This window comes from Notamacropus eugenii, chromosome 2 (assembly GCF_028372415.1).
Source record: "Notamacropus eugenii isolate mMacEug1 chromosome 2, mMacEug1.pri_v2, whole genome shotgun sequence".
Lineage (NCBI taxonomy): Eukaryota > Metazoa > Chordata > Mammalia > Diprotodontia > Macropodidae > Notamacropus > Notamacropus eugenii.
In genome coordinates, this window is record NC_092873.1 from 322,665,440 (window position 1) to 322,690,587 (window position 25,148).

At 37.0% G+C, this 25,148-nt stretch overlaps 1 protein-coding gene across 2 annotated transcripts in view; it reads left to right on the plus strand.

Annotated features, from left to right (window-relative positions):
* The first annotated feature begins 2,816 nt into the window (after positions 1 to 2,816).
* CARD14 (caspase recruitment domain family member 14) overlaps positions 2,817 to 25,148 on the plus strand; it is an 86,475-nt gene continuing 64,143 nt past the window's right edge. The window contains exon 1 of one of the 2 annotated variants that reach the window (XM_072645234.1): positions 2,817 to 2,978. The gene's annotated coding sequence lies outside the window, so the exon portion shown is untranslated. Of the gene's footprint in view, positions 2,979 to 15,803; positions 16,357 to 25,148 lie in introns of those variants that run through there. The other variant, XM_072645235.1, reaches the window with a different exon arrangement.

Below are 25,148 nucleotides of genomic sequence, written 5' to 3' on the forward strand. Positions count from 1 at the left end.
AAGAATATTGCATATGATATGAGAGTTAATATGTTGGTTACTTTTGCTGAACTACATTTTTTCCTCTTTCTTTTTAAATGAGGAATGGTCCTAAGAGAAATGCAAATCTTTTACCTGGTACTTTGCAAACTGGCAAAAATTACAAAAGGTGAGAATAGTCAATATTGGAGGGGTTACGGGAAGAAAGGCACACCAGTACGTTGTTGCTAGAGTTAGGCATCAGTACAAACATTTTGGAAAGCAATTTGGAATTATACAAATAAAATGGTTAAAATATCTATATTATTTGATCAAGAGTTTCTTCCTATACCCCAAGGAAGTTATTGATAAGAAGAAAATCCCCATATATATCAAAATATTTAAATTTGGAATAGCAGAGAATTGGAAATTAAGTAGATGCCCATCCACTGGAGAAGGGCTAAACAAATTGTGATACATGAATGTAGTGGAATATTATTGTGCTCTAAAAATTACAAATAAGATAAATACAGAAAAGGATAGAAAGATCTACATGAACTGATGCAGAGTAATGTAAGCAGGGTCAAATATGCATGATGATTACAACAATGTAAATAGATAGAACTGCATAAAAAATTCAAAAGTCAATGTTTCAAAATTGTTTTTAAAAAAACAGGCATAGCTCAAAGGAAGAGATATGAGAAGATACCTGTATAGCACCTCTTTGCAGAGGTGGGAGGTTCACAAGTGCTTGTATATTGCACATATTTTCGGACTTTTCAATGTACTGATCAACTGATTTTTCCCCCTTTTAAAAATTATTAAATAAAATAATATTAAATAATTAAATTAACTAATTTAATTAATATTAAATAATGTTAAAAACAATAAGTTTTATTATACTATCAAATAAAATAAGTAAAAAAATTATTAAAATCGTCTTTTGGAGAGAAAGGGGACTGGAGTAAATTATGGTGATTAAAAAAAGGAAATTTTTTTTTCACACAAAAAAACAAGGAATGTGTTCTGGGTAGGAAAGAGGGGAGGGTTTTACTTGTAAATGAAGGTGACATAAAACCAAAAGACAGTAAAAAAAAAAATTAATTGCACAGAAAGGACTTCAATATAGGCCTAAACTGGAGAGTGGCAATAATTTTTATGACCCTCTTACATACACTTTATCAATAGGTCCTTGTTATGTATCACAGCTGCCATACTGAGAAACCTCTTTCTCAGTCTTCCAGATTAGTAATTAAGAATTCATTCCAAGTTCCCTGTGAGGGAATTAAGAGGATTAGGACAGCAAGTGGTTAATTGTGGGAATTGAGTGTACCATACTGACTCCATATTGTGACTCAGTTCTGGAGCTAGCTCAGTTCCCTTTCTATTCAGTTATGGGTTTAGTCCAATTTCTGTCTTGTGAGAAAACTTTATTCAATGGTAGGAATTGGGAGAAAACCTTATTATATTGTTTGGGAAGCTGGCCCACCTCTACCTGCTGCTTAGAGACCCTTAACTAAGGACCTAGGTTATGCTGACCCAGTCAGACACAAAAATTAATGCAAAGTGTTTTCTCACAGTTATACATCTCAAACAACCCATGTGTTTTATCTGAAAACTGGCCTCATAAAGATTAATCGGTTATTGTTTCCACGTTCCTTTGATTGTACACAGACGTGTGGGGTGAATGGGGCATCTCTTGTTTTGATTTCAGGAAATTGCACCTGTTTGCTTTCCTACTCCCAACTTGGAAAGTCCCTAATCTTTCCTCCAATTAGAAATCAGATTACCTGATGCTGTATTGTTTCCTTTTAATTAATTTATCTTATTTGATTAATTGCTTTTAATGCATAAAAATCTTTCCCTCCCTGTATTTGATGTTTAGGCTTAAACTGAGGAGGTCTGGTCCTGGTTTGTCTGGCTCCCAATAAGTATTCTGTAAGTGCCTGTTAAATTGAATTGACTTGCATGGGACTTTATTAGTCAGCTATAATCACAGAAACCTCCACTGCTCTCTCTCACTGAAGACAGTACAACTTTTCCCCCAGCATGTGAATTAATCCTTTCCTGGTTCTCCAAACTAGTAGAGAATTCTGACTCTTTCAAACTGACTTTAGTCCCTTAATTATGTGTTGCTTCTGTTCTATTTTCCCTCAACTCTCCACTTCCATTTGACATTAGGAATAATTCCTTGGGTGGAATGGTATCCTGAGTGGCCAAGGCATGTTGACTCTAAGTTTCATCATCTGTTCCTCTTGTTCACAAGCTTCCCCTGCTTTTGACTAATGGCACTGATTTCCTCTGATTTCCTCATTTCATCCTTCTTATCTTGCCCTCCTGATTCAGGAATCTGGCTTCAGGCCCAGAGCAGCTGAAGAAAGTGGATTTTTGGTTAGCCCAAAGATTTGGGGATACAGAGAATTGTTTGATTAATTTCTTGGTCCATTGCTCTGTGGGAGCTAGGATCAATTTAATTTCTATCTGATGTTTCTTGATTTTACTGTGAAACGGAAACCTGATATAAATTCCCTTCTCTTCTAGACTGGGTGGGGAAAACATCAGTGTTTATTCAATATCACTTAACTCCTAACTCCTAAATTATTTTAAATGGATCACACAGAAGTGTTTGTATTCTTCCCATGCTTGATTTTGATCTCAGAATTTATTCCAGTCTCAGTAACATCTGGAAGACAGCTTCAAACTGATCTGTTAACAGTCCCATGGTTGTTCAAGTATCAGCATGCCACCTTTTCTCACTGTTCTCTTCATGATTGTTCTCAGTTAGCAGCCCCCAAACAAGCTCCCATGACCTATGTGATGACAAGACAACCTGTGCCGTGTTTTGGAGTTCTGTCAGGAGAGCTTCTACTCTGGCTTTCCTGGAAACAAAGCTGATATGCCTGCCAAACCTGCTTTTCCACAGCTGTCTGGGCAACACTCTCGTCCCAGGTCTCATTCATGTTCCTGTCTTCGGTGCAACAAGGGAAACAAATGTCCAGAACCTGTGACCTTAAGAACAGGTAGCGCATCTGATGGTCGTGGGGGAATGGTGGAGGTTAAAAGGAGAGTGATAGTGGGGTAGTGGAGGAATATTTCTCAGGGACAGGGAGGTAGCAGAGTCTCCAAGTGAGGAATTTTCCCCCTCTAGGAGGACTGACTGGTCTGTGTACTGGGAAAGGAGACAACATTCCAATGTGATCCTCTTTTGTTTGTACGTCTGTGAGTAGGGGGAACATAGTTCTGAGTGCTGGGGTTGTTAAGAGGGTATTATGAGCCAGGCCAGAGTGAATAATTTTTTTAAAAAGAAATCTTAGCTTTGAGTTAAGTGAAACAATACTCTGATATGAAAAGCAAAACAATCTTCCTTGATATTACTTCTAAATGCCTTTGTACAGTTTCCCCCTCGTGCTTGGAGTCTACTCCCTCCTTTCATCTGTCTCTTAAAATCTTTAGTTTTTTTCAAATCTCAATTCAAACAACCTAGCTGCTATTGCTTCCCTTGACCCAATATCAAATTATCTTGGATTTTTTTTTTTGTATATGTTTTGTACTAGCTTATATGAGTATATGCCGTCTTTCGAGAGACTTTGATTTTTGTCTTAATATCCTCAGACAGAGGTACCTTGGTGCTCAATAAATTTTTGTGGTTTGGTTAATTAATCTATAGTTTCTGAGTAACTTCCAGGAAAAGGGGATGAAAAGGAGAGCTTTCAGATCCAATTCAAGACACCTATTAAGCACCTAGTATGTGCTAGACACAATGATTAAAAAAAGAAACAAATAGTAGCTCCTTCCCTCCAAGAAGCTCATAATCTAATGGGGGATACAACACATAAAGAATGTATATAAATGACATGTGTAAGATAAACTGGAGATAATCTGAAAGAGAAGACATTAGCTTAAAGTGGGACAAGGAAAAACTTTTTTTTTAATTAAATTTTCTTAAAATAAAAAAAGATTCATCTTCCCTCCTTCCCTGCTCCCCTTTACCTCACCCTTCCCACCTCCCCCACCCCACCCCTATTGAGAAATCAAGAAAAATAAAACCTCCTTAAAACATGTGTAGTTAAGCAAAACAGATCTCTTCATTGGCCATGTCCAGAAAAATATATCTTAATCTTCATTCTGAGTCCGTCAAATCTCTGTCAGGAAGTGAGCAACATGTTTCATCATGATCAAAGTTTCCAAGTCTTTCAAATTTGTTTGACTTTATAATGTTGTTATTATTGTATCAATTATTCTCCTGGCTCTACTTACCTCATTCTGCATCAGTTATACAGTTCTTCCCTGTTTTCATTGAAACTGGGGGAAAGGCTTCTAGTAGAAGGTGGGATTTTAGCTGACAATTGAAGTAAGCCAGGGAAACCAGGAAGTAGAGATTAGGGAGAGAATTCCATGCATTACTTCCAGATATAAATGTCTAGAGTTGGGAGGAGCATAGGAGGAAAACCAGAGTCACTGGATTAGAGTCCATGTAAGGGAGCAAGGTGTAAGAAGATTGGAAAGTTAGGAAGGGGCCAAGTTATGGAGAACTTTAAAAGCTAAACAATGGAGTTTATATTTAATCCTGGAGGTAATAGGGAGGCACTGGAAATTATTGAACAGTGAGATAACATAGACCTATACTTTAGGGAATGGAAAATGGACTGAAGAAGGAAAAGATTTGAGGCAAGGAGATCAATCGTCAGGATATTACAATATATTGAGACAAGGTGTCAGAGGAAAGAGTTGCAAAATAGACCTGACAATTTTGGGCAACATTAGATATGGAAGGGTGTCATAGTGGGTAGTTAAGAATGATACCAAGGATGCAAACCTGGGGGATAATAGTATTCTCAGCAGTAATAAGGAAATTAGGAAGAGGGGAAGGTTTTAAGGGAAACATAATGAGTTCAGTTTTAGATATGTTGAATTTAAATTATTGACAAGATATCTAGTTTGAAGTATCTGGTAGGTGCTTAATAAATGTTTATTTATTGATTAAAAAGGTCGTTAGACTTGGTAAATATGAGATTATTGATTAATTTGTAGAGAGCAGTTGCAGTTGAATGATGAGATCAGAAACTAGACAGCAGGGAGTTAAGAATTGAGTGAGAGGAAAGGAAGTGGAGGCACCACTGCCTTCTCAAGGAAATTAGCCATTAACAGGGTACCAAATACAGGACAGAGATAGATGATTCAAGCAGAGATTTTTTGAGGATGGGAGATGCATGGGCATGTTTGTAGATTTCAGGGAAGTAGTCAGTAAAAGAGAAGAGATTGGAGAATAATAAGACAATGGGTGAAGATGGAATGGACTTGGCACAAAGACAGATTTGCTTTTGCAAGAAGAGCCATCTCTTCATGTGAGACAGGTAGGAGATAGTGGGAAAAGGAATCTGAATCACATAAGATGAGGAGGAAGAGAGAAAAAAAGAGCTCTTGATGAATAAATCTCCATATTTTAAATTTTTATTCAATATTATTATGAGGCATGATTCTTACCTGAGAGGATAAGAGTAGGGTAACCATGGGTTACCTGCTTTTGAGAAGAGGGATAAAAGGTGTGGAAAAGCTTCTATAGTAAGTGAAATAATAAATCTATTGGAAGGTATAGAAGGATTGCCTTGGTGCAGTGAAGGCCCAGTTGAGATTATGTAACATAAATTTAATGAATCAGGTCAGCACATTTTTATGATTTTCTCTAGCTTTCTTCATCAACACATGAATAGGAGTGAAAGCAGGGTATTTTGGCAATAATCCAAAACTGGGGGTTGGCAGAGCAAGATTCTTAATGGGATAAAGGGGCAAAGGACTACAGAGAAGATAGTTTTCTTCACCAAGGTGTCAAGATGGGGAAAGGAATGGAGGGATGCTCGAGCCAGGGTCATGCTCAGGAAGAACTGAGAGATGGAGGAGTTGAAGGTCATGGTGAGGATGAGGAATGGGGGATAATCATAAACCAAAAGGAAAAATGGAATGACAAAAATTATGATCAGTTAAAAGAATTTCAGATTTTATGAATGTGGAAGTAGAACATTTGTGGGTGATAGCAAGAGCCAGGGTATTACCATCTCTATGTGTAGATGAAGAGGAATGGAGGAGAAGATCATGGAAAATGGGTAAGGTAAAGAACTGGAAAGTTAGGATATTTGTGGGAGAATCAATACTTATATTGAAGCCCTATAGTATGAAGACAGGAGTTGGGAAGGAGAGAAAAACTATAAGCCAGGCATTGAAGGAAGGAAGAAGAGTTTCTTATGGATATAGCTACCAGAATCTTGGTGGGGTGATAAATATGGATTAACGAACCTCAGGGAAGGAGAGATAACTGAATAATGATGGAAGAGAGAGAACCAGTGGAGAGTAAGGATTATTTAAATTCCCCCAGTGAATCAGGCTATAAGTGAAGGTGTAACTAGTGCTGGAAAGAGTGAACAGAGAAGCTGTGTCATTAGGAGGGAGCCAGGTCTCAGAGAGTACAAGAATATGGAAGGAGTAAAAAAGGAGAAGGTGAAAGCAAGTTTTTTATCTATGGAGCAGGCTTTCTAGAGAGCACAGTGGAAGGAGTTGTTAGATATTGAATGGGGTATTGTGGGTTAAGAATGGATTGGAGATAAAAACAAGACCAGAGAGTGGGGGGAGAGGAACAAAGAATGGTATTTGTACAGTAACAGCAGGGCATTCAGAATTACTAGAATGGGAAGGTCTGATGGGCTGGGAATGAGTTCAGACAGTTTGTCATTGTGCTCAGGGATGACCTGGGAGTGAAGATGAACAATAAGGCTAGGTCTTCTCATAATGTGGAAGTTACAAGTAGAGAGTCACCAATGACTGAGTTGGCTTCAATATGGAGACTTTCCAGGGCCCTGGAAGTGGAATGTCACTGAAAAACGAGAAGAGGATGGTGATAAGTCAAACAAAGGATGTACTATAACTGTAGTAGGCTGGTAGGTTTGGAGAATTGATGAAATAGCTTATCCAGATAAGACCCTCACAACTGAGAACAGGAGTGATATGGTCAGATCTGTAATACCATTATAATAATTAGTTTTTATGCCTAGCTAAGGGCATCTATGGTCTATGGCTACTTACTCTATTGTATTAGACTTTTGTTTCAGACTAAAAATTAGAAGTACATTCATAATCACACCAAGCCTTCAACTAGGAAAATTTCTAACATTAGGTAGAGATTTGGTTCTCTGCTTCATATCTATATATCTATATATCTATATTTATACAAATTTATATTTATGTCTATTTCTAGTTAACCCCCTTTGTGGTTGAGGTAAAATTCAGGTGATCAGAAATGTTTGGAATAATAGAAAATAATTAGTAGTGTCTATTGATAGACAGGCACAACCAGGTTAAGCTGATGAAAGAGAAGAATTTTTCTTGGAAAAGGTCGTCAGGCCTGGAGTAGGTGGTTACAATGGGTGGCAATCCTACAGTCTTCTGATGTGAATATTTGTAAGGTCAGTGGCCCTGCTTGATAATCTCCCTTCTCTGCCACAGCTCAAGCCTACTTTTATTTTTCTTTTCACTGTCTGCCCCCGAGCAGTTCTTTCCAGCTCAGTTGTGGATATTCTCATTTATTCCTTTCCACTGACAGACCCTCAGGGTCTCTCTGATAGCTCTTCATTTATTTTATAAAGGTTTCTTACCCAATGCCTTTGATTGATCCAGGCCTTTTTCACAACTAATTCTGATTAGTTAATTCAATTAAAAAGTGTTCTTACTTTGCCTAGGTAGTTGCTTCTAAATAGGGTGGAATTATCAAAGGAATTCCACTCTTATATGTGTGTGAAGAAAATTATTTTGGCAGCGGTAGAGAGAGACTGAAAGTGCAAAGTGTATTACATACATTATCTCATTTGATCCTCACAAAAACCTTTTGAGATTGGGAATAAAACTTTTATCCCAGTTTTGCCAGCAAAAATATTGATCCTCAAAGAGTCAACTTGCCCATGGTCACATCTCTCTTGACTTTAAGTTCTGAAAGGATGCTGTGGACAAATAGCAATGTCCCAAATTCAGAAACATCCTGCTACTTACCCAAACCTGGTAGGGTACCACACAGAAATTTCCATGAATGCTATTCCATTTAGAAGACTGGATGCTGTCTTAGATGCCATTTTTTAGCAGCTAAACAGTGAATCTTGACTTGTATCTGCTAGCATAGCAACTAGTTGGTCCTCAAGTTCTTAAAGAAAGGCAGTACTCTGCAAAATACTCAACATAAGCATCTTCCTAAGCCCAATCAGCTACTGTCCATACTGTCTAGCAGAACAGAATTACTTCATCCTCTCCTTACCCCCATCTCATCAGTAACGATAACAATAATAACTAGCATTGGTATAGGTAGATTTAAGATTTACAAAACACCTTGAAAGTATGATGTCATTTGATCCTCACTACAACCCTGAGAGGTGGATGCTATTGTTATCCCCATTTTACAAATAAGAAAACTGAGGTAGGTAATGGTTAAGTAACTGGCCCAGAGTCACACAGCTAGCAAGTATCTATGTCAGATTCTTATTCAGATCTTAATCTTACAGTTACTTCATCTCAAAAGTATTCCTATTTTCCATGGGGACTAAAAGGATATGGAAAAATCTAATTAAAAGCAAAAAAATGAATTTCTAAAAGTAGATTTCAGATATAAGTGAGATCTTGTATTCTTTACATCTTTCAGTCACTTAAAAATGTGGTTCATTATTGAAGATCATCTATTTCTTTCCTCATCATCTTTGATTCATTTATAGGCAACTTTTATAGAGCTTTTGTAAAAATGGAAGAGTGTGTGTATATATATATGTGTGTGTGTGTGTGTGTGTGTATGTGTGTGTGTGTGTGATTACTCCCTCCCATAATCTATCCTCTCCCTTATTTCTCTTTCTTCTTTCTCTCCTTTCCCTCCTATTTTCCCTATTGAGTAAAATGTATTTCTGTTCCCAACTTTATGTGTAGTCATCTCTCTTTTGATTTCAGATGAGAATGAGGTTTATGTGTCATCTACTCCCTTCCATCCTTTCCTCCTGGTTTGTATAAACTTCTACTTCTGTATCCTCATTATATGAGATGATTTTGCTCATTTTTCCTCCTTTTCTCCCCAATAGTGTATTCCTTTTCATCTCCCTTTCCATTTCTTCCTTTAAGGTCATCAAAACATAACAGAATTACTCCCACATATTCAATAAGACTCTTTCTATGACCCCCCCTTATGATGATAGGGCTTTGAGGGTTACATTTTAGAGGACAACAGCAACATTGTGTGATGATCAATTTTTATTAACTTAGCTCTTCTCAGCAATACAATGATCCAAAATAATTCCAAAAGACTCATGATGGAGAGTGCTATCCACATCCAGAGAAAGAACTGATGGAGACTGAATGCGAATTGAAGCATAATATTTTCACTTACTTTGTTTTTTCCATTTTTTCCTTTTGTTTCTTCTTTCTCTACAGGACTGATGCTTTCAGACTCCATCAATTCTTTCTCTGGAGTTGGAGAGCATTTTTTATCATGAGTCCTTTGGAATTGTCTTAGATCATTGTATTGTTGAGAAGAGCAAAGTCATTCACAATTGATCATTGCACAATATTGCTCTTACTATGTACACTGTTCTAGTTCTGCTCACTTCATTTTTTTTTTTACCGATAAGTGTAAGTCTTTCCAGGTTTTTCTAAAAGCCTCCTGCTCATTGTTTCTTATAAAACAATAGTGTTTTATCATAATCATATACTACACCTTGTTCAGCCTTTCCCCAATCAATGGACATCCCTTTAGTTTCCAATTCTTTGCCACTACAAAAAGAGCTGCTATAAATAAATACTCTACATTTTTTTCTATGTTTTCAACTTTTCTTGACTCTTTTAATGTTTCTAGTTGTCTCATAGAGTCCTTATCTATTTGGTCTATTGTAATTATCTGGGAGTTTGCTGCTTTGGTAAGATTTTTATACTTCTTGTGTCAACCTGTTAATTTTCTTTCCTTTCTCCCATAATTCCCATTTCTTTCCCCATTTTTTCCTCTAGTGTGCCTGTTTCATTTATTTTTTTTTAAATGTAAACCTCTTTAAAAAAAAACAAGCAATTTTTGATCTCTTTCAGGAATTCTGATTGAGTTTGTACCCAAGCTATGTTTGTCTTTAGGGTTTTGTATATATCTTAGAATCATTCTTTTCTAGGTTTGTGGTTTCAGTGTCTCTGTCACTATAATAGTTTTTATTATGGAATCCTTTTTTTGTCTATTTATTTATCTGCCCTACTTCTTGTCTTCAGATTTTTATGTTAGAGCTGGGCTTTGCCCAATTCCAGAGGGAATGTCAGGCCTGAGCTTGTGTCTTCTTTGGTCCTACTGTTGCTCTATGGGTAGATAGAGGTTAAATGACATGCCCTAATGGATATCTGGTCATTGGATCCAGATGGCTCAGGAGGAGAAAGTGAGGCTGGTGACCTTGCACAGTCCCTCCCTCACTCAAAGTAAAGTCAAGTGCAAGTCATGTCATCATTTCTCTGATGTCATGGTCTTCTTTGAAAACGAAGGATGAACACAACAACAACAGCTGTCTGGGTACTGAGTGTAATGTTTTTCCAGGATCTCAAGGACAGTTCAGTTTGGGGACCTGCAAGTTTTCAGTGTTCTCAAAATGTTCTGATCAGAGGAAAATCTGCTTCCTGTCCCTCTGGTCTGAGTTCTACAAGTTGTTGACCTAAGTTTGAGCTAAAGGTTTGACCTCTGGTAGAGTTCCAGCAGATTGCTTTTGGATTCAGCCAGCTGAAAAGTTTTTCTGATTCTTAGTGACAGAATATTGGACTCCACTTTGGACTGGGTTTCTTGTAGTTATTTCCCTGAAGTTGTCAGACTAGGCTGGAAGCTAAAACTATAGTCTCTTCATCAGGAATGCTTGAAAGTCCTTTATTCTACTTAGCATAAGTTATTCCTAGTTATAAATCTATTTCTTTGTCTTCTGGATTATGGTATTACAATGTCTTTTTTTCATTTTTGGTAGATGCTTCTACGTTTTGTATGATCTTGACTTTAGTCCCTTGGTATTTGAACTGTTTCTTTCTATAAGTTTACAATATGGTAGCTCTGGATTTTGTCTGTGGCATTCCTGGGTTTTTTTCCTTTGGGAATTTCTTTTAGGAAGTGGTTGGTGAATTCTTTCTATTTCTTCTTTGTCCTCTATTTCTAATAGATCTGAGCAATTTTCATTCAGGATTTCCTAAATCATGTTTTTAAAAATCATGTTTTTCCAGGAATTTGATGATTCTTAAATGAACTCATCTTGATCTCTTTCTGGATCAGTTGTCAATATTTTACATAATTTTCTCTTTTTAAAATCTGTTTATTTTGTTCTAACATTGCTCTTTGTCTCAGGCAGTCATTGATTTCTATTTTGATTACAGTATTCTAGTTTTCAAGGAATTAATTACTTGAGTAACATTTACCACTTGCTCTTCTAAGTTACTTATTCTCCATCTAACTCTTTCCATTGGAGCTTTTATTTTTTTTTTCAAAAAAATTTTTGATTCACTTTTTTCAAGGTATTTGTGTAATCCTTGTGAAAAACCCAATTTTCCCCATTGATTCTTGCTTATAGTTTTTCTGGAGTTAGTCTTACAATAATTTTTTAAACTATTGACCTCTCCAACTCTAGTTCCTAAACTGGAGCTTTGTTCTAGGGCCAGGCTCTATCCTTTATTGCATTTTTGGGTGGTGTAGTTGGCCCTCCTTGATCTCACCCTGAGTTCCCATGCTAGTCTCTATCTCCAGAGGTTAGGACTACTGGATCTTTGAGATTGAGAGCACTGGATCTTCAAGTCCCTCTTGTCATCTTAGGACATTGTATTAGTGATCTTGAAAACCCTGGACCTTGGCTGTTCCGATCTAAGTGTTGTGGCATTAAGCTGGGCAGCACTTCACTGGTTCACTGTGACTAACGTTCACAGCCTGGGGCCTTCTCAGGGGAGCCCTCTGCTCCTGTTGCTTCTGTGTACAAAGCTTTGCAGATTACAAGCGTTCTGCTTCAGTTCTTTCTGGTACTCAGTTTCAGAGAATTCTGTTATCCCTTGGCTTCCAGTTTATCATCAGATTTCTTGATTGTTATTTTGTATGATGTGAACTTTAGGATTGCTCTAGAATCGTAGTACTTTTAGAATTACTGATGTAGACCAGTCAGTCAGTCTGCCTCTAGTTCAGGCAGCTATATTGATAGCTCTTGAGAGCTCGATGACATCTTAATTATATAAATATAATATTTATAAATAAATAAATATATTATATTATATAATAAATATAATATATTATAACATATAATACATTATAATATAATATAAATATAATATATTACAATATTTATAAATAAATTATATAAATATAATTATATAAATAGTGCCTTTTTCTCAATCCTTATCCTTCTTGGCATCTCTTCAGCCTTTGACTCTTTTGTTCACATGCTTCTCATGAATACTTTCTATTCTTACCTCTATCTTCATTCTTTTTGTGTCTGCCTGACCATTTCTTCTTAGTCTTTTTTACTGGATCTTTATCAAAGTCATGCCCATAAACCATAAAACTGTCTTGGTATCCTCCAAGGTCTGTCCTAGGCACTCTTCTCTTTCTATGGTATTGCTATTGGTTTTAATTATAATCTTTATGAAAATGATTTCCAGGTCCATATATCCAATGCTGGTTTCTAACCTGAACTCCAGCCTCACATCACCAACTACTTTTTAGATATGTTGAACCAGACATCCTATAGATTCAAAATGTCTAAAGAAGAAATCGTTAACTTCTCTTCATTCTCCTTACCAACGACTAAACTCTTCCCTTTCTCAACTTTGCTATTATCATCAAGGGTACAGCAATTCCTCCAGTCACCCAGACTTGCAAATTCAATATCATATTCAACATTCACTGGCATTTACACCATATATCCAATATGTTGATGTCTTATCATTTCTACCTTCATAATATCTCCTTTATATGCCCTTGAGCTCCACTGACACAGCTACCACCCTTGTTCAGGTGTTTATCATGTTATACCCAGGCTATTGCCATAGCATTTTGGTTGGTCTGCCTGCCTCAGATCCCTCTCCATTCTAATCCATCATCCATTCAGCTGCCAAAGTGGTTTTACTAAACCATGGGTCTGACCAAGTCACCCCCCCCCAAACATGCCACTCAATAAACTCCAGTGGCTCCCTTATTATTTCCAGTATTAAATATAAAATCATTTGCTTGTCATTTAAAGTTATTCACGCTCTTACCCCTTCCTACCTTTCCAGTCTTCTTATACTTTATTCCTCACCATTACTCTGTAAGTCAGCACCTTTCTGCTACTCTTCAAATGTGATTCTCCATGTGTAGCTTTTCACTGGCTCCTCCATGTTTGAAATGTTTTCCCTTCTCATCTCAGCAATTAATATCTTCCCTCTGAGATGACTGAATTTATAATTCACACTGAATTTATTTTGGATGTACAATTTTTCCATGTTGCCTGACCCCCCCTTAGAATTGAGCTCCTTGAGGTCAAGAAATATAATTTTCCTTTCTTTGTATCCTCAGGACTTAGTATAGTGTCTGATATATGGTAAGCTTATTGACTGACTTCTTGACTGGCAATTAGCTCTAGCAATTAAAAGTAGAGTTGTGAAGAGAGCAGGCCCCAATAGTTCAGGTAAGAAACCCAGCAGAAACATTTTTCATATCTCTTCTTAGGGGCCAAGCTTGTTTTTTATTCTTTTGCAACATTCTCTTTTGTGGCTATTCATTCAATTTACATTGTTGCAGTAACTGTGTATGTATATTATTTTCCTGGCTTTTCTTACTCCACTTTGCATCGGTTCATGTAAATCTTTCCATGCTTCTATGTTCATCATATTTGTCATTTCTTACAGAAATCTTCCACTGCATTCATGTGCCACAACTTGTTTAGCTATTCAAATGCTTCTAACATGTCTCATCTCATAGAATTTGCTAGATTCTGTTTCAGTAATGAAAAACGGGAAGATTAATGTTTTTGTAAGCCACTAAAGGAAAGGTCTGTACTAAAGAACAATACTTCTTTAGTAAAAGCATTCTGGAAAAGTTGCTTAAATGTAGTGGCTACTTTGAATGGAATAAAAGTACTCTGGGATAAAGTTACAGAGATAGCACCATAAATCAGCTTCATTCACAGGAGTAAGCTATTTAAAGTAGAAAAGTTGAGGCTCGAAGTACAGAGTGCTACAGGATGTTTTTAATGTGGTTAGTTTAAAAAAAACAAGCCTTTTCAATAATAGAATCTTTTCAATACTTTGCAGTGAGATAGGGAGTGAAGTTCAGCTTTTGTATCACACAGAAGTTTGCTGATTATCTTGTGGGAAAGTACTTAAAAGTTTTAAAGAACTTAAAGATAAATATCGTGATTTAGTAAGTACAGTTAACAAAGTTATATTCTCTTCCAAAGATATATGGATCCACATATTTCTGCCAGTTTTCTTTCTAAGCTATGAAAGTCATTAAAATCAACAACTAAAGTGAACTTGGAATCAAATCTCCAAATTTCCATATTGCACAAAGTATTAAACCAAGATTTTCAAAACTTATGAAACATATCCAGATGTATTGTACCACTAGTAAACATCATTAAAATTATTTCATCTTTCCTTTTAAAATTTATATTTTTTGTTTATATTTTATGATTTTCATAATCATTACATAAACACTATGCATAATTTATAAATAAGTAAATATAACTTAAATTTATAAAAAGTAAGTATACATATATACTAGAGATGCCTGCATGAACCCTCTTTACTGATAGGGGTGAGCAATCAAAAAAGTTTGGCAAATACTGGTGTAGAGGATGGACTGAAGAGAGGAGAGACTGGATTCAAGAAGACTAATTAGGAGGCTGTTGAAGTAATCCAGAATAAGAGATGATGAGGGCCTGAATTAGGATGGTGGCTACGTGAGTGGAGAGAAGGGAATAAATATGAGCATTGTTGAGGAAGTGAAATTGACAGGACTTAGCAACTGATTGGATGTGAGGGATGAGTGAGAGTCTAGTTGATGTTATAAACCTGAATGACTAGGAAAGATGATATAAAAAGAGGGAGAGGAAGAGGGGGAGAGAGAGAGAGAGACAGAGAGAGAGAGACAGAGAGAGAGACAGAGAGAGACAGAGAGAGAGACAGACACAGCACAGAGAGACAGACACAGACACACAGACACAGACACACACACACACACACACACAGATGATGCTGCCACAAAGGAGTCAGAAAACTCCATCAAAGAAGCCATTAGATATTTGTGATACAGCTTTTTTTCTTTTTTTAAAAAATTATTTTATTTGTTTTCAGTTTTCTACAGTCACTTCCATATATCTTAGATTTTTCCCTTCCCTCCCCCTCCTTCCCTCCTCCCTCCTGATACAGCTTTTATAATACAAATATATTGATAGAGTGTGTATCTGTGTGGCTTCTATATATTACCTGAGGACCAGCTGAGCTAAGTGTGGAGAGGCTTAGCCTCAGACTAGCTGTGAGGTGAATTTTCTGACCACAGCAAACTTCATATACCATTTTCCAAGGGAAAGAGATTACAACCTCTTTCCACCCTATTAGATTTCCCTGCCTCCCATTTATGCAAGCAGAAGTGATCATCAGTCAGCAATCTTCTGATGCAATCAGATTGCCATAAACAGATTTCACACTTGAAAAACTCTTATCTTCCAACCTTTCTGTTTCTTGCTCTTTCTCATTCTGCTGGATCAAGCACTGGCATGTGTCTTCAGTGTGCCATAGTGTTAACTCTGTGGTTAAATCCCTCAGGTGAATAATTGTATATTAATAGAATGTAGAAACTGGAAAGGAACTTAGATCATCTCTAGGTGAAGAATTTTATTGATAGGGAATCTGAGACTCAAAGAAGTGATACCAAGATACCAGAAGGCTATTGACCTCTCAGTTGTTAATTGTGCCCCATAATTCATAGCTTTCCCAAAAAGTTTTAAAGAAAGTTCATATGATAATTCTTTAGTCATAACATCCAAAGAAATTTCAATGAGTCCAAAGATTTTTCAACTTATTTCCTGGTTAGGGTTTTTTTTCCCCTTATGCTTTGAAGTTCTGTGACTACTGGACTTTGAGACTTGGAGAAAGTCCCAAGAACTGAAATATCTGCGTCAGTTCACCACAGTATCACAGAAGATTCCAGTGGCCCACTTGGTGCTCTAACCTTTGTTCTCCCACCACCATCCTGCACTGAGAGCTTGTTGGGGAAAAAAGTCAAAGTCCCTGTTACAAAACTGCTTCTATTCCCTCGCTGGGGAGAGAGGAGCCTCTGCTGTTCTAGCAGAAGGGACATTGTACTACATCCCTCTGCAAGGAGCTGCTGCTTATACCAATCTGAACTTCTGCCAGGTGAGTGCCTCTAGAGGATTCAGGACACTTGGACAAACTCTATGGGGTCAGGAAGGAGGGAATGTTCTCCAGACAATTAATTTCCCATTTCTCCTAAATTACATTACAGGATTTAGAGCTGCCAGGGTGCTTAGATATTATCTTGTCTACTTCTAATTTGATAGGTGAGGAAACTGAGGTTCTGAGAGACTGACTTGCCCAAGTCTATACAGGTCAGTCACAATCAGTCAAGAAGCAGATATTAAGTTCTTACTCTGTACCAGGAATTGTGTCAAGCATTGAACACAGAAACAGACCATTTCCTCTAGGAGCTCGTATAGGAAAGCTCATAGAGAAGATAATATGCAAATAATTAGATATATACAGAGTAGATAGAAGGTGTGTGTTCGTCCTTCGTTGCCAAAGAAGACCATGCCATCAGAGAAATGATGACATGACTTGCACTGCCTCACTTCTCATCCACAACCATCTCAATCCAGTGACCAGATATTCATCAGGATGACTGGAGATGACCCAGGATGAGGCAATTAGGGTTAAGTGACTTGCCCGAGGTCACACAGCTAGTGAGTGTCAAGTGTCTGAGGTGAGATTTGAACTCAGGTCCTCCTGAATCCTGTACTGGTGCTCTATCCACTGCACCACTTAGAGGGGAAGATACTAGCAGCTGGGATAAATGGAAAGGCCTCTGCAGAAGGTAGGGTTTGATCTTATTCTTGATGAAAACCAGGAAATTTAATAGGTGGAGGTGAGAAGGATATGTATTCCAGGTTTGGGGAACAGCAATTACTAAGGTACTAAAATAGGAAGAGTGTCCTGTGAGGAGGTCAGTCTAAATGCTGGATATGGAGAATAAAGAATAAGAAGATTGGAAAGTAAGGAAGGACACAGTTTATGAAGAACTCTAAATGTCAAATATTTGTCAAAAATATTTTATGTTTGATCTTGGAAGTAATAGGGAACCCCCGAAGTTTATTGAGTTGGAGTTATGTGTATATTGATTCATAACAACATTGCTTTTTTAATGTAGTGCTTTTCAAATGAAAATAGTTGATTAGTAGATCAGTAGATTCCATAGGGAAGCAGAAGGTACTATGGATTACCTATTTGCTCTATGTACTTCTGCTTATCTTCTTTCTACCACCAAAATCACCATAATTAATTAGTATAATGATGACAGGCCAGTGGAGGGGATGATTAATTAAAATGGAATGATTAATCCAGGCCAGAAACAAAAGTAGAAAACAAAAGCAATGCTATCACTATCAATATGAATGTCAACTTTAATTATTAATATTAATATAGATATCAGCATTAATGTAATAATAGATGCACTATTTGATTGTTTTTTGTAGCTAAACTTGTTGGGGGAAAGGTATGGTGAGGTGTCTTCAATCTATGTCAAGGTGCAGCTGACAGAGAGAGAGATATAAGTATTAGACACTAAGAAATAGGGAGGGAATTATTAAACTCAAGCCACGGGCTTTGGCTGGGGTTCCGTCTGTACACCAGGAGGATTAGACCATGATTGTTGAGCAGTTGTCTAGGGAGAGAATCAAGAGACTAGGAAACATATAACAGAATTGGATGAGAATCTAGAGCCACAATAGGCAAGGCCCTTATTAGCTCATTATTAGAAACAATGTGCTTTTTTTTCCTGAACTTAAAGAAACACAAAATAAAACGAACCTTTGTCATATACAAAGTAGAACACAGAAAGAAGATGGCCATGAAGTGGTGAATTTCTCTTAAGTATAGCTTAATATATAATATATGTATATGAGTGCATACACACACACACACACACACACGTAAACTTTGGCATGTAACTTTCAAAGCTGTCCTGCTTGCCTATGTTTCTTTTTGACTTTCCTTCTCTTCCTTTTTGTGTGTTTTAGGAAAAAAGCCTCAAGTGACTTTCTTTTTCTTTTTTCTCTTTTACTATTTTGGCAACTTATCACTAGCTCTCCTCTTCTTTCCCCCTTTTCCCCAAATTGAAAGAAAAGAAAATAGTTAAGCAAAACAAATTTCCACATTGCTATTCATTCTTTACCTTGAGTCCGTCAGCTCTTTATCAGATAAGTAACATCAGTGCTTGGAAACCATGTACTTTTCAAGCCTCCTTAGGTCATGAAGCAGCTCAGGTGGCATGAACACCAGAGAGGATTCCAAAATTGGATGAGAGATTATATTAACTGCATGAACTCTGCTGTAGGCCAGACCTAAATCAGACTTGTCTGGTAGTTCAGATTCTAGATTAGAATGAAATGAGACACTGGTAGCCCATCTAGAAGTTAATAAAAGGTTTCCTGAGCAATAGCATAGAAGAATCCTCAGCAAGGATAGAGTACTCTCCCTTTTTTCCACATGGAAACAGATCTGAACAGAAGGGCAGGGTGTGGACTCACAGGGCAATGGGACATTCTGGTAAATGTGAAAGGCCAGTATCCTTATGAACTATCTTTTATGCCTTTGGGTGACCTGGACACCTTGTCAGTGGCTTAAATCTTACTCCCCTGTGCCAAGTAAGTCTTGAGGAGGGTTTAAATGCCCTTTTTGAAAATAAGTTTTTATCGAAATTTTCTGTTTCTTATGTCGCTATCGTATCCAATTAATCTCACTTCCCCTCCCAGAGAACCATCCTATATGACAAATAGTATTTTTTAGAGAAGAAAAAAAGTTATCAACTAATCTATACATGGTTTCAATATCCTTTAAGGCAAAGTAAACATAGCCTTGTGGGGTAGGGCTCTAAGAAAGGTTAGCACAGGATACATGAGAAATATTGTTCCAACCATGTGTAAGGTTATCCAGCTCTGGTAGTCTATGATTCTAGATTAGCCTGCCCTGTATATTGAAAGCCACTACCCTAGTCCTTTCAATTGTTTAAAATGCCTTGTGCAAATAGGATCCTTGGACCTTGTAAAATTATTGAACACATTTCTTTGCTTTTAGGCAAGGCTGAAACTCAAAAACAACAGGGACAGCTCACAGTTATAGCCCTTAGAGCTTTCAAGATGCTTTTCTCGCACAAATTCTCTAAGATAGATGATAATAATAGTTATTATTTAAATAACATTTATACAGCTCTTACTATTAGTCAAGCTTTCTAAATATTATTTGATTCTCACAATGACCATGAAAGATAGGTGCTCTTATCATCCCCATTTTACAGATGAAGAACTGAGGCAAACAAGTTAAATGACTTGCCAAGAATCACACAGGTAGTAAGCATCTAAGGCAGTATTTGAAGTCAGATCTTTCTGACTCCAGACCATGTTCTATCCACAGTACCACCAAGTTGCCCTTAAATTTGTAGTACATTAACTTGTAACATCCTTTCTGGAGCCACTCCTCATTGGGTGGCTACTACCTTGAGGTTCAGAGGGTACACTGTGAGTACATACTCCCAATACTATAGCACGTTATCCCCTTACTGGTTTGCTTCCCATTAGCAGTCAGCTAGCAAGCACAACTGAGTCTTATCAAAGGCATTTACTAAGGTGGCATAGTAGCAAAACACTCCCTAACACAAATCTGACTTTCCCACATATACAGTGTCCATTGGAATACCATATTTCACCATGTAATCATCACAACTGAATCATCATCACACCCTGTTTTTTCAGTCCAATAATTGGTTTATAACCTTTCATTACATAATCATTGCATGGTATAATTCTGTTTGTCATGCCACTTAAAAGCTAAACAGAGCAGAAATGTATTCACCCGTGGCATATGGAGGTACTTATCTTTCATACATTGTGAACTGGGAGCCTAGAATTCTCAGCCTACTCACATTGCCACTATATTTCCAAAGTCAAGTGCAAGTCATGTCATCATTTCTCTGATGTCATGGTCCTCTTCAAAAACAAAGGACAAACACAACAGTAATAACAATATTTCTGAAAGCCTACTTGCATGGTTTATTTGGAGTGCTGCAGTACTGAGGATATCGTCACTCAACCCAATGAACAGCAGTAGGGGAAAGGGGAATGAGGAGCCTGAGAGGAGGCAGGCAAAGCTGTCATGAGTAAGTCACACGATATGGTAAGACTTGCATCTTCCCAGGCTAGCTAAACTATACAATTCATCTGCTAGCAATACATTGATGTGTAAAGCATTTCTTTCTGATTATGGGTAAATATAAAACTATTCTGTGAGCTTCAGGCTGAAAGTGATTGTGTTCACTGAACAGCATAGAAGCGGCTGTGGAAAGACAGTTTTCAGTGAGTGAAAAGTTGGTGTGAGATGGGTGGAAACTAATAGACCAGTAATACCAGCACAATTTTTTTAAAGTGTCACATAATGGTCACACCTACATTTTTGCAAAAAAAAAAATGGCGTAAAATCTGTGACAATTATGCAGTGAAATATGGCAGTAGGCACAAACTTAGAGGACAATGGTAGTGAGACATTCATCTAGGGACCCCAAGTGGCCAAAGCAACTGACAACTACATAACGTCAGGGTTGCAGTATTCATAGAATCCTTCCAAAACTTCCTATTGCCAGGACTAACTCTTCTTTGTGTCCATAGCTTACTCTCTTTTTTGCTGCCAGAGGTCACTCTCCTTGAAGCCATTTCCTGCCTGTAGAGATGGCCATTCATTCTTTATCTGTCTGGAGTGAGCATCTCTGTTCCTTCAACTGTGCCTTAAACTCTTTTTAACTGATTCTCCAGCTTCTGTATGGAGTATCTCCCTTGGAGTGAGTAGCTTTCTTATTAGATGTCACGACAGAGGGTAAGCTAGGAGAAAAAAATGCATTCCCTTCCTCTTTTCCCAAGAGGTGAAGAACTGGGTTCTTCTCTGACTTCTCTGCTTCACTATCTCTACCTGCAACTGTTGACTGACTTAGACTGACCAGACTTTTTTAATCATCTGGGCATGTGGTCAATAATTGTAACTCTCTTCTGACTCAATCACAGTATGATGTACATTAAAGCCCTATTATCTGTGATTATGTCCTGTGACTACATCAACTGAACAGGGACTAAGGGGGAAGATAGCAAATCTTTCTCCCTTACATATTAGAGTTTCCATTTTGCAGATGAAACTGAGGCTTATTGATAGGTTAAGTGACTTGCCTACAGTCATATGACTATTAAGTGGTAGAAAGGGTACTCAGTTCAGTTCACTTTCTGATAATCTCTTACTTGTTCTTTAAGCTCTTTAGAGGAGATTATACAATCTCCTTAAACAATCTTTCCCAAAGCTTAACAATAATAATTTGTATTTATATAGTGCTATGAGGTTTTCGAAACATTTCCCACAACAACTGATAGTGTGAGAGACATGATTTATATTGCAAAGCTGAGGAAACCAAAGATGTGATGTAAAATGATTTCCCATAGTCGCGCAACTAATAAAGGTTAGAGTCAGGTTGAGATCTGACTCCAAATCTGGTGAGCTTTCTATTAACTACATTGTCTTCCAATAACAGAGAATCTAGATTTCCTAATGTCCCTGGGAGAGAAAACAGAAAAAAGGCAATTATCTCTAGTTTCTTTGTTTTTGTTTAATCCAAAATCCATTATCATAGGAAACGATCATCATTTCATAGGAATATGTTATCTATAACTTAAAGTCTTAGAGAAAGGATTCTGAACCTTTTTTGTGTCATGAATCCCTTTAGAAGTCGGAGGAATCTATAGACACTTTCTCATAAAACAAAATAAAATACAAAGGAAACCAGTTGCAGTGAAATATAGTTATCAAAACATTTTACAAAACAAGTTCATAGATCCTGGATAAGAACTCCTGTCTTGAGCATTGCAAGGGATTCCAAGAGGCCCCTGTGAAACTGTCAGAGAGAGAACTTGCACCCAGGTCTTCCTAACTGGAAAATTATCCTGCTATTTATTAGACCACACTGGCTCTCACCCTTATTAGATAAGTGAGAGTTGCTGAGCAGCCACAAATACAAAAAAAAAAAAAAATCAACCCATCTAATATTTATCCATCAATCCTTGAACCAGTTTTTCATGCACTGATTCGACATTCCAGGGAAGAAGAAAATATGACTTATTTAAGTGGGAAAACAAACCAATCTGACCATCCGTATAGTTTTGCTTTTGTGGAGATCAATGACGTAGGCATGGGACTACTCCTCCTGTATTATAGTTGTTTTTAGAGAAGGATGCATGATCTAACCCTAACAAATGGTCAAAAATTCTTTTAAGTATTCTGAGGAGTCTCATACTGAATTGAAGACTGAGTTACTCAAATGACTCCAACAGGATGTTTTTAATATTATGTTCAGTTGACACCACTTGAAGTCTTCTTGATTCTTTACTAGTACTTTGGCTTCTGAAACACAGTCCTTTAGTTTTTATTTTGCTTATAACTCGTCATAAGTAGTAAGGTGTAGTTATTAATTATCCATGTATTATACTATACCATACCATATCCTTGGTATAAGAAAATATCAGGTAAATAAGCATACAGAGAGAATGTGATCAGACTCTAGCCTTTTTCAATGTGAGAAATTAGTCTTAAGAGATTCCTTGATTCTGGGCCCCTCTATTCAGACATTCAAGTCCATCTTCTTTCTGTCCTATGTCCTTTTCTGCCAGGCCATTTGCAAGGAAAATTTGCTTAATTCCATCGTCTTTTTACTCTAAGTCCAAACCAAATTTACCTCAGATTCCTTTGTCACCCCAAGGCAACAGGTTCTCTCATGTCATCTTTTCCCTCACCAATCTATTTCCCGCTTAAGTAGAATGACTTCCCAAGTGTGATTTTCTGGGAGCTCTAAGGCACCATCCTATACTAATCTGTAGCTTTGACAGAAGAATTTCTTAAGTTCTAATTTCTCACTAATATTCTCACTCTTCTAATTTCTTATTAATTTATACCTGTGCAACAGTGGGGCTCCACTCATTATCCCACCACACTTAAAATTAACTTTTAAGTAGGAATTTTTCAACAGAGACTGTATGTCTCCTTGAATCAATCAAAGCCATCATATGAGACAGTCAATGAGTTCCTAAAGGACGTGTGTAAAAGGAAAGAGTGATGGCAGAATTAGATAAGAGTTAAGCAGAGGAAAAAGAGCAGGGCCATAGAGAGCTGAGACAGAAAGAACTTATCAGCAACCAGTGGAAGAAAAATCCCAGAAGGTAGGACCTAATTGTGGCAGAAAATTGAGGAGAGTCATTGGCCTTATAGGCATCTCAGTTCAGAAGACTTAGGGCCGATGCTACCAGTGAGCCCACTACTTCAAGAAATGAGAATAGTCTCAAAAGAAGGTCTGCTCTTTCCCCAATTTCCCTTCCTGGTGGCTGTCTATAAGTAGACACTGTAATATAATCTGCTGATTCATTACCAACATGTTTCAAGTAAACTGAATTTTGATTCAATTACAAAGAAACCAGGGCTTAACTAAAGATAAAAATGAATATCAATATTTATAATCATAAATTTTATAAATATATAACTAATCTTCAAAAATTTATAACTAAAGATAAAAATAAACATAAACTAATATAAATATAAAACATAAATATAATAATGTTATTATATTATCTATGTTATGTAGTATGATATAAAAATATTATATGTTAATATAATTATGTATTTAATACAATAAACTAAGGAAGAGAGCCCAACCTTTCCCTAAATGTTGGGGATTTCCATAACTAGAGGCTAGGAACAATTGTGATTGAGCTTATAACTCTTTGCCTAAATGAAAATAACCTCTTTAAAGCTGTAAACGAGGGAATCTTATGGACCTTTGGGCTATGACTTTTTACCCCAGTCTTAAAACAAAGCTAATTATTGTAATAGAATGAAGCACCTGCCTTCTAGCTGCCCATTTAATTCCTATCTGTGTCTTGGTAAATAGACTTCTAGATATTTTATTAATTCGTTAGTTATTTTGAATGAAATTAATTTTTCTACTTTATTCTGCTATGTTTTCTTTTAAAAGTTTTTATTGATATATTTCGTTTTCTCATTACCTTCATTTTAAAAATATATTGCTGCTTCTACCCTATCAAGAGGGCCATTCCTTGTAACAAGAATAATAAAGAAATAAAAGCATTCAAATAAAACTCCCACACAATATTCCACCAGTTCCTATTTAGAAGTCAGTTTAAAAGTTTTTTTCTCCTACTGTATAGTAAGTGAACAGCAAATAGGTACAAGACATCTGCAATTGCTCTAAGGGAAGAATAGATCTCTCCATTATGTTTTTATCAAAGCAGGCTCATCAAAACTTCAACTCAGAATGACAGCAGTCAGAGTGTATTGCACATGCCCAAAGGATGGAGCCCCCAGTAACCATTCTGCTATACTTAATTTCTTTTGGCCTCAATTGATTAGTAAAGTGAGAGGAATGGACTAGATTGTCCTTCTAGTTCTAAATCTATGCTCCTGTAATACTGCGAAAAATGAGCAAATTCTATCAACAGATGCAAAAAAAGCTTTTGACAAAATTCAATACCCATATATGCTTTAAAAAAAATTTAAAAATCAGAGTTATAATTGGAACTTTCCTTAATATGGTAATTAATATTTATATAAAATCAAGAACTGGTGCTAGGGTTGGAAGCTCAATTCCATGTGGACAGTCTCGGGCGGGTAAAGGTGGGAACTTCTAAATCTTAGAGTTCTCACGAGACCCCCCAGGAAACGACTGGGAATCGAGGTGAACCGAGCTATCTCGTGTATTTCCGCCTCTTTCCGTGAGAAACGTGATGGGAGAGAGCTCTCCCCACCCTCGAGATTGTCCCGGATTGGAGCACACCTAGTTACCTAACAGGCACGGTATTCAGATGCAAACTATGCCGCTG